This window comes from Macrotis lagotis, chromosome 6 (assembly GCF_037893015.1).
Source record: "Macrotis lagotis isolate mMagLag1 chromosome 6, bilby.v1.9.chrom.fasta, whole genome shotgun sequence".
NCBI classification, from domain to species: Eukaryota; Metazoa; Chordata; class Mammalia; order Peramelemorphia; family Peramelidae; genus Macrotis; species Macrotis lagotis.
The window spans coordinates 222,598,214-222,608,395 of NC_133663.1; the positions used below are offsets into that span (position 1 = coordinate 222,598,214).

The window sequence follows — 10,182 nt, forward strand, 5'->3', positions numbered from 1 at the left end:
AATATCCATATCCAATATCCTTTGTCAGTTATTATTTATTCTACTTTCTGCATTTTTGGAATTTTCTCCTTGCCCCACACATCCAGTATGACCCTTTCCCCATTATCTATTACTCATCATACTAGTTAATTAAACTTCTCTATTTGGGAGCTTTGTCTTTGCCAACATTAAATAATAAATTTTCATCTTTAATTTTTTTTTCTTTCTTAGAAACCAATAAAATTATCTTGTTGCAATGCTCTCGTTCATAGGTTCATAGACTTTAAAGTTGGATGGGACTTTGGAGATTACCTAATCTATTCCCCAGTGTTATATCTCAGTATGTAAAAGACTCCCATTGGTGAGTAAACTGACATTTTACAACAGAGTTTGGGTTTTGATGATGTGGATCAGAATATCATAGAGTGATCTAGTCCACTCCCAATTAAGGAAATGAGGTCCAAAGAAGTGGTTTTTCAAGGTCATACAAGTAAACATCAGAAAAAAAGCACTGAAATCCAGGATCTCTAACAACAAATGCAGCTGCACTCTTAGCCAAGGTTTTTCAATCAATCTTTAACCTTGGTAAGTTATAGGTATTTATATTCATTTGCCTGCTCATTAGATGCTTGAAACATGATTTTGAAATTTCATCAGTTTTCATTTAGCACAAATCATCATCCAAAAAGCAAAAATAGCTCACCTAGGGAACTTTTGTGTGAGTCATGGACTCCTTAAACAGTCTGGTAAACCTATGAACCCTTTCTCAGAATGTTTTTAAATGAATAAAAGAAAACATATAGGATTGCAAAAGAGGCTAAATACATTGAACAGTCTTTAAGGGAGCATTCATAATTGGAGAACAGCTAAATAAATTGGGATATATGAATGTAATGGAATGTTAATTGTATTGTGAGAAAAGAAAGATTGTTTCAGAGAGATCTAAGAAGACTTGCATTAACTGATGCAGCGAAATGAGCAAAACCAGAACAATGTATCTATAACACCAATATTGTAAAAACAACCTATTTTTAAAAATCTTGAGTATTCTGAACAACTAAATGACTAGTCATTATTTCATAAGACTAATAAAGATGGATGTTACCAACAAATAAAGGACAGATGATTAGAACTCATTTTTAGACATAGCCAGTGCCAGGATCCCCCCCCACCCCCGCCGCCTCAGATTCTGCTTATATGTTACAGGGTTTCTTCTTTGTTTTTCCCTTTCTTCCTTCCCTTTCTCTACTCCTTTTCTTCCAGGACTGATAAAAAAGAATGTTACTTAACTCATAAATAAGGGATGATGAATTAATGCAGAATAGAGAAATCATTTTTCGATATGACCATTATCAGGATTTTTTTTCTGAATTCTGTTTTAAATGACACAGAAGAATTTCTCCTTCCCTATCTTCCTTTCCTTTTCTCTCCTTCCCTCCCTCTTTCTCTCCTCCCCTCCCTCTTTTTTTCTTCCTGTCCCCCCTTTCTGCCTTCTTTCCTTTTCTTTTTTATAGGGAAAAGTGGGAGAAAATAACAATAAATGAAAACAATAAATGAAAATGTATTTTTTTTGTATTTCTTAAAAATGAAATGTACCATGAATGAATAAAAAAATCATTAAGTACTTACTATCAAAAATGCAGTTATTATTTTTTAAAAATTCAAGGAATTCAGGATGTGAACTTTGCTATAGGGGCATAGATCTCTCTCTCTCTCCTTAAAGACAGTTTGGTAATTTTCTCCTGTTCAAATATATGGAACTTAAAGAGACACTAATACAAAATGGTCTGTATCTTCTCCAATTCTTAGTTACCTTCTCTGACCCTAACCAGACTATTCTGTACAATATCATCCATTTCCTTTGTTTGAGTGACTTCTCTGCCCAAAAACTCTGGAGGTGTAGTATGAGTTCTGTGTTGAACAGGCAGCATAACAAATGATGAGGCTAAGATAGGCATCTAATTTCCAGTGGGATATTCTGGATTGTTATATGCTGAGCATTGATATCGCACTTAGATATATGGATCAAGTGACCTTGACCTTGAATGATTCTACTGTACTGACCTTTGCAGGACTAGCAGCTGACTGGGAAAAACCCATGGGAGAAAATGAACAGAACCCTGTCAGGCTTATGGAGACCTGAATGGAAAACCACTGAGGTATCTGTATGGAAGGGGAAATCTCTGGTTGTCTCCCCAGATATACTGGAACTGACCAGGAATTGATTTTCCTGGTGTCTATTATTCCTATTTTTCAGATAAAATTTCCAGTAAAATTAAGTGACTAATCCAAGGCTACATAGCTTGTTTAGAACAAGATTGGAAGGCAGGTCTTTGTGATGCTAAGTCCAGTACTCCATTCACTATGCCACCTCATGGATCACAAAGGGAAGTGGTAGAAATAGAATTTGACCCCAGGTCCTCTGACTCCATCTTCAATTTCAGTTCAATAAACATTCATTGAGTGACTATTTACTAGGATGCAAAAAAAAAAAAGACAAAAGGCAGTCTCTGCCCTCAAAGAGCTTAAAATGTAATGGGGGGGAACAACATGCAAATAGTTATATACAAAGCAAGTTATTGGAAATAATAAACAGAAGAAAGGCACTGGAATTACTGTATGTGACTGCAAAATGGGAATAGCATCCATGATACCTCTGCCTGTTAACAGGATGTCTTCCACACCAAATCCTCTGTCTGTCCCCCTGAAGAAAATGTGAAGAAAATACTTTCTGACTTGATGGGGAAGGGGTTTATTTCAAGATTGAGGTATTAATAGAATGAGGAGAGAAATGCCAAAGTCTTTCCTACAATTTTTAAATTCTGAAAATTTGCCTGGCCTGCTTTGACGAAATGACTGTGCAATAATGCATAGTAATAATAACTGTCATTAATATGGAGTGCCCCAAAGTTTTAGTGCAATTTAAAGTCAGTAAAGCTTTTAAGCTATTAAATCTTAAAAGTAAACTAAGTCCTTTAGGAAATCCTATAAGGGTTTTCAATAGAATATATCATTTGATCCTCACAATAATCCCATAAGGTAGGCACCATGGGTATTAATACACCCATTTTCCAGATGACCAATATAAGCTCACATTCATAGATTGCTTTAAGTTTGTAAAACACTTTATTTATATGCCATTTATTTTGATTTTTACAAACCTGTGAGGATCATGGTATTATTATCATCCTTTTTTTTTACAGAAGAAGAGATTAAGGCACAGATAATTTCAGCAACTTGTTCATTGTTAACCAATTAATTTATAAGTGTCAGGCACTGAAATTGAATCCATGTTTCTTTTGGTTAAAAATTCTATGTCTTTTTCACTCCTGCTTCACACCCTACTTCCTTTAGAGGTCATTGATAAAGAACATGATTATGGAAACCTTTTCTGAGTGGACTAGAATTGGTGCTATAGAGTTAATTAACCTATTTCCCATTCTCCTGCCTCAGGTTTCATTCACCTTATGGTAAAATGCAGGTTGGGAATTTTAAAGGGGGTTGATTGGTGGGTACAAGTTAGATTGCTTTTTCAGTTTGGTAGGTATTTCTGCTGCTGCTGCTGCTGCTACAACTACTACTACTATCACTACTATCACTACTACTACTACTACTACTACTACTACTACTACTACTACTACTATTACTACTACTACTATACTGCTGCTGCTGCTGCTGCTTCTACTGCTGCTACTACTACTACTACTACTACTACTACTACTACTACTACTACTACTACTATCAATATTGCTACTATTACAGCTACTTTAAGATCTAAGTCCTTACAACAGTAAGGTCTCAGGGCACCTAGGTGGCATAGTGGATAAAGCACCAACCCTGGAGTCAGGAGTACCTGGGTTCAAAACCAGTCTCAGACACTTAATAATTATGTAGCTTTGTGGTCTTGGGCAAGCCACTTAACCCCATTGCCTTGCAAAAACCTAAAAAACAAAAACAAAACAGTAAGGTCTCTGTTTATTGAAGATTATTGTGTGGTTCAAAGGAGTCAAGGGATAGCTTTCTAAAATTTTCATTTATGACCCTTCCCAGGGTCTTTTTGCAGATATATGTTTTTAAAAATGAGGGTAGTCTCTTTTCCCACTGTTCATGTAGTCTACCATTTTCCCCTTTGTTTAGCTACAGAGTAGGTTAAGTTGAAGAGAACTGGAGATGAAAATAGAGGTTAGGATTAAAGAAGTCAACAGATCTGGATTGCTCCAGTCAGTAAGAGAAGAGCATTGCATCAAAACAGGTCTTTGGTAGGAAGTGCTCTTCACAAAGATATTTCCATTGCACATCCTCTACCCTTTAATCTTCACACCTCCTTGGTGCATTTGGTGCAGCAAGTAGAGCAGCTTGGCAGGGGCAATAGTACAGTGTATGTGTGCAGTGTGGCTTATCATAATGAGACCAAAGATAAGGTCTGATAAATTGATTGAATAAAGAAAGGTCAGCTACATTTCTAGGATTCCTCTGTCATTTGGACCAGTGGGACTGGGTGTGGAAAGGGGCAGGAAGATGGATATAAATTGTGATTCTAGGGAGACTTTGACCTCTCAGTAAATCCTGCTGCTAGTCATACTTTCATGCCACATATAAACTCCATTAAATCACAAATGACAAAGTTAAAATAACATTACAGGTCTGTTTTAAACCCCCAGGAGCCAGAGAATTCAGAGTTAAGGCTCCCCAACTGGGGATGACAGCTTGTCCGTAACTCAGACTGTTGAGCCTGGGGCCTGAATTGCACAGAGGTGCAGCTTGCAATTTGAAGTCTAGGCACACACACCAGTCAAGCTGTTTCTCCTGCACCAGGCTCCCCAGAATCTCACAGAGCAGACATGGTGCCCATCATCCCTGTGGCTCTGAGAGAAGTCCTGATCCTCAGTACCATATGTGCTCAGACACATGAGGACAAACAGCATGTGTTAAGGGTGGGGCAGCTACAGCTGAAAAAGGGAAAACTCGTTTGTGACTTTAACCCTTTGGGGGGCTCTTTTTCTTCTCCTCCAGAGCCAACAGTCATGCCCTCAGCTTACTTCTACTGTTACTCTAAATTTTATTCTCCTAAAGGGAACATCAAGAGGCAGAAGGAAAAGAAAAAATCTCTTCATGGAAACAAAAAAAAGTAAAGCTGGTAGCTCATTTCACCCTATCCACCCTCCACCACCACCCCTGTTCATCTCAGCGAGAAGAAAAGGTCAGAAAACCTCCTGAGTATGGGGGGCATAGCCATATACAAATCCATAAACACACATAAGGTCTCCCAAAAACTAAGTATAGTTTGATGTTATAGTTGTTTAAACTAAAGTTTAAACTTTAGTAGCTTTAGTTTAAGCTTTAAACTTTATTATTTAGTAGCTTATAGTTTAAATTTAAAAATTATCCTGAGACTTTTGGAACACTCTGAATAGAGAGATGTTTATATAGGCATACATACATATACAATTTGCATTTATATACATATATATGTCTAGATATCCATTACACAGAGATGTGTTGCTCATATAAATGTTATATATGTACATGCATACATATATGTAATATAATCTTGATGTAGTAGAAATATAAATTATATGTGTATGTATACCTAAATGTAAACCCTATTTATGTATTGGTCTCTCTGTATGCATGCATGCAAATGTGTGCATATGCATATATGCATGTATATGGACCTATAACTCCTCCCAAGTAGTTCTCTGCTTATATGGGCTTTATTCTGTATTATATAGATAGATAGATAATATATATAATACATATAACAGGCATATATATACACGTACTTAACACACAGGATGGAGCATGTACATGCATGGTATATACATTTATATGCATGTGTGGGCTCTACTCTGTATGTCAGTATACATATAAATATACAATACATTCATATCTATGTATGTATCTATGCATGCACACATCATCTTGGTGTAGTGGAGAGAGAGAACCAGACTGGGAGTCAGAAAGACCTGGGTTCAAGTCAGCCTTTGGATCAAACTGGCTGAATGACCCTGTATAAATCACCCTTTCAGTGCCCCTGAGCAATTATCTAAGAGAAGTTAGAAAGCATATGCCATCCATTATTAAGGGTTATTGGAAGAGAAAGCCTCCTAATTGGGAACTCTCTGATGGAATGAAAGATTAATAGTACAATCTCATCCCATACACACACACACACACACACACACACACACACACACACACACACACACACACATATAGATATATGTGAGTGAGATAGTCTGGAGACATGGTGGAGAGGGAGCAGTTTGGGAGTTAGGACCACTTGTGTCCAAGCTCCACATTTGACACACATTAGTGGGACAACAATGGGCAAATCATTTTAACCCTTTGGAGCTCCAGACAAAGGTGCCCACCTGCATTGGTAGAGGGAATTCCACACCTCCCCCTGCCACCCAGGACTTCCTTATACCAGTGAAACCATAATCTATCCTGTTCCATCTAAAGTCTCTCAAGGCTCCAGACACTTTGCAGATGTTGCCAATATTCTCTGGTAAGTAAAACTTCCTCTCCAAAAGTCCTGGCAACAATGAAATCCCAAGTTCCGTTCAAATACATCCATATATCCATGCATACATACATATACAAAGTCACATATATGAATATACTCACAAGGATATTATATATGTATGTGTATATCTCATATTTATGCATTATTTGAAGGTATGCGGTATGTGAAGCACATTCCATACATTATCTAAATTGATCTGACTTGTCCTCCTTTCTGAGTCCTAAAAGATCTGACTGTACAAAAAAATCAACAATCCATGAAGCAATCTTCCCAGAGGTCACAGTGACCTCACAATCTGAGGAAAGCATTTTCCCTTGAGCTCAGACTTTCTGCTGACCTGGCCCCATTTCTTCTCAGCACAGCTAGTCAAGTGGGGAGACTTGGTCTTCAAGAGGATGAGGAAGAATGAAAGTGAAATGAGACAAGGGGGGAGGGGTTGTGGGGGGCGGGGATCAGAGGAGTGGGAAGGTAGAGCAGAACCCTTCTGTTTTCCCTCATGAGAAGATGGGTGAATAGGGGGAGAAGTAGGGAGGAGGGCAATTAAGATAAAGACTGCTGGGTTTGAATGATTAACAAAAATGCTGAAGCTTTTTAAACAATGTAACTGGACCCTTGGTTTTTTTTTTTTCTGCTCCTAACTGGAGGCAAAGATGAAAAAAAAATGTAAAGTTTAGTATCTTGGCTCAAGTGAGAGACTCTCTCTGAATAATAATTTATTTTAATTTGAGACTTCTTATACTACCCATATGGCTAGTATTCATGGGAAAACAACTGTCTTACAACTGACACGGACATCTGAAACATGCTTTTTTGGCATTCTGGGGACTGCTTTTTAGCTTTGTTGTTTTGTTTTGTTTTAAGTTGTTTTTAATTTAAATCAATGACTTGGTTTAACTGAGCAGTTTGAAAACATTTCCTTAATGTTTCCATCATTTTTCAATTGCTGGTCATTTATCATCTCCCTTTGGAAGTTGCAAACTCTTAAATCCAAGGCAAGGAAGGGCAGTAGTTACAGGGAACCCCCCAGAGTCCACAAAGAGCTACTGTCAAGAAAAGCAGAGGGTGGGGGCAGGGAGAGGGAGAAAGGCTTTAAAAAAGCAAAAAGAAACAAAAGAGCATTTCAGTAACAAAAAATGACCAAAAGGAGTTCAGGTTTTGTCAGACTGGAACATTGTGGTCTTGTGGTTTGGGGCCTCTTCTTGGAGCTGACCACACTTTATCTCCATCCAGGATTCCTTGAAGAAGAAGGGAGATTCTCCAGGTGGGACTGAGTCAGATCCAGGAAGAGTCCATGCCATAATGGGCAGGTGGTTTGTTTGGGGTTCATGGAGAACCTCATGGAGAAACTGAGCCTGATTTTTTTCTTTCTCTTCCTCCATCTCTATCACAATAATGCCTAAAACAGGGAAGGGAAAGAATCCAGTAAACTTTCTTTTAACCCTACCTTTTAGAACCTGAGATCTTGCAGAGCAACCCTGAAGTTGGTAGTACATACATTACCAGTTAGGTGGTACAGTGGATTCAGGAGAATGGGACTTCGAATCTGACCTCAGATACTTTTCTCTAATTAGTTGTATGACCTTGGGCAAATTACTTAACCCTGATTACCTCACATCCAGGACCTTCTCCAGTCATCCTGATTCATATCTGGCCACTGGACCCAGATGAGTCTAGAGGAGACAATGAAGTATAACACGCCCTTATTCAAATCCAATTTGTGTGCTTGTCATGGCATCGCCTCCCTGATCTTGTGATCTTCTTTGAAAATTAAGGACAAAATGTTATTATTATTATCATTATTATTATTATCATCTGATATTAATGAAATGAGATAGGCCTTGAAGTCCAAGAAGCAGTAATGCCCTCCAGATCAAGAGACCTACTTCCAAGCAGTCCCTGAAGCTAGCATGGCAGGGAGTGATCACTGTGGAAAAGGAACTTGCTTCCCTCACCACCACCAACACCAATTGCTAACTCAGTGGGCAGAGAAACCTAAAATAGCTGGGAATAGCAGCACCCTCCCAGACTACTGGTCCTTCTTCCAGTCCATCCCCTATAGCCATTGTTCCAGAAATGAAATCAGATGTATCTTGGCTACTGGTACAGAGTATGCTGCAGCCACAGTTCCTGAAAAAACCTCAAAAGTTCCTGCCAATAGTTTCCTTGGCAATGTCAAATAGTTCAATATCAGGAAAATGAAAGAATTTTATGAATTTAAATGAAATCAAAGAAGATATAGAAAGTCCAGTATCCTTAACCCAAGTATCTTGGGAATAGGAGTACTTCCAGGTCAATGCCCACATTCATAATTCTGGAAAGCAATCCCTGTACCAGATGCAATCTGCCAACTGGTCCTCCAGTTGTTAAAGCAATATCTTTTAAAGACCAGGAAAGAAAGTTCTTGTCATCAGTCCTTGGCATCATCACTTAGTTCAATGTCAAAAACTGATAAAATTTTTCAGTGGAAATGGTTAAAAAAAAAGAACCTGGGGCAAGTAGGTGGCATAGTGGATAGAGCACTGGCCCTGGAGTCAGGAAGACCTGAGTTCAAATTTGACCTCAGACATTTGATACTTACTAGCTCAGGCAAGTCATTTGTCATTTAACCCCTTGCAAAAAACAAAACAAAACAAAAAACCCCCAAAGAACCTGTATTTGGCCACTAAGACCCTGGGACTTTGCTGTCGTTGTTGTTGGGGCAATTGGAATTAAGTGACTTTACCAGGGTCACATAGCTAGAAAGTAGCTCTCTAATCTGAGACCAGTTTAGAATTTAGGAAGATGCATCTTCCTGACTCCAGGCCCAACACTCTATCCAATGCAAATACATTTATTTATGTATTTAGCACATAGAAAATGCTTAATAAACATGGTTTTTATTCATTCATCTCCCTTTCTGGAATAGTACAAGAAATTCCATGTGAAGAAATTTCCTTCTACAGATGAGGAAATTGAGGCTTTGAGAGAGAGAGAGAGAGAGAGAGAGAGTGAAAGAGAGGTGATTTGTAGTATAGAAAGAAGCAAGAGTCAAGTTTCAGACCCTAGATTTCTTCTCACAAAGTTCAATGCCATCTCTACTACACCATTCCTTCATATTCTTCCACTTTGCCTCTCCCTTACTAGTTATATTTGTTTCCTGCAATGTCTTCCTTCCAAACTCACAACTAGGAAAACTTACTTACATCTCCCTACAAATGGTATTTTCCCTCTTGTCTCCAAATTTCTTTCCTGAAAGCCCCTCTGCATTTCCTGGCTTTTGATGTTTCTTGCTCCCATAGGAAACCTTGATCAGGAATCTCAATAGTGAGTTTACAAGGGATTTGGAAGACAAAGTGAGATAGGACTGCCATCCCCCAAATCCTTACAATTTAGAGGGGAATAGAAGGTTTAAAACACCTAGAAAAAGCAGTGAACAAATCAAGTTTCCAAGAATCTCATGAAATGCTCAGTATAGATGGTTCTAAAAGTTCAGAACAGAGGGAAGTTGGATGAATTAAGACCCTAGCTAGGTCTTAAAAACAAGAGTGATTTGAATAAGTGGGTTGAAGAATGGAAAGCATTCAAATTTAGCTAAATACTCTTGGTTTCAGAATCACTTATCAGTTATATGCTTTTTTTCTTGTCAATTTAGTTTAAGAAACATTTATTAAGTGCCTACCATGTGCAAAACTGCT

General features: G+C 38.1%; 1 long non-coding RNA gene across 1 annotated transcript in view; it reads left to right on the top strand.

Moving 5' to 3' along the window:
- Nucleotides 1-2,134, top strand: part of LOC141492042 (uncharacterized) — a 29,100-nt gene extending 26,966 nt beyond the window's left edge. The window contains exons 4-5 of the long non-coding RNA XR_012469838.1: nt 252-340; nt 2,052-2,134. This is a non-coding gene — a long non-coding RNA (uncharacterized LOC141492042). The remainder of the gene's footprint in view (nt 1-251; nt 341-2,051) is intronic.
- The last annotated feature ends 8,048 nt before the right edge of the window (nt 2,135-10,182 follow it).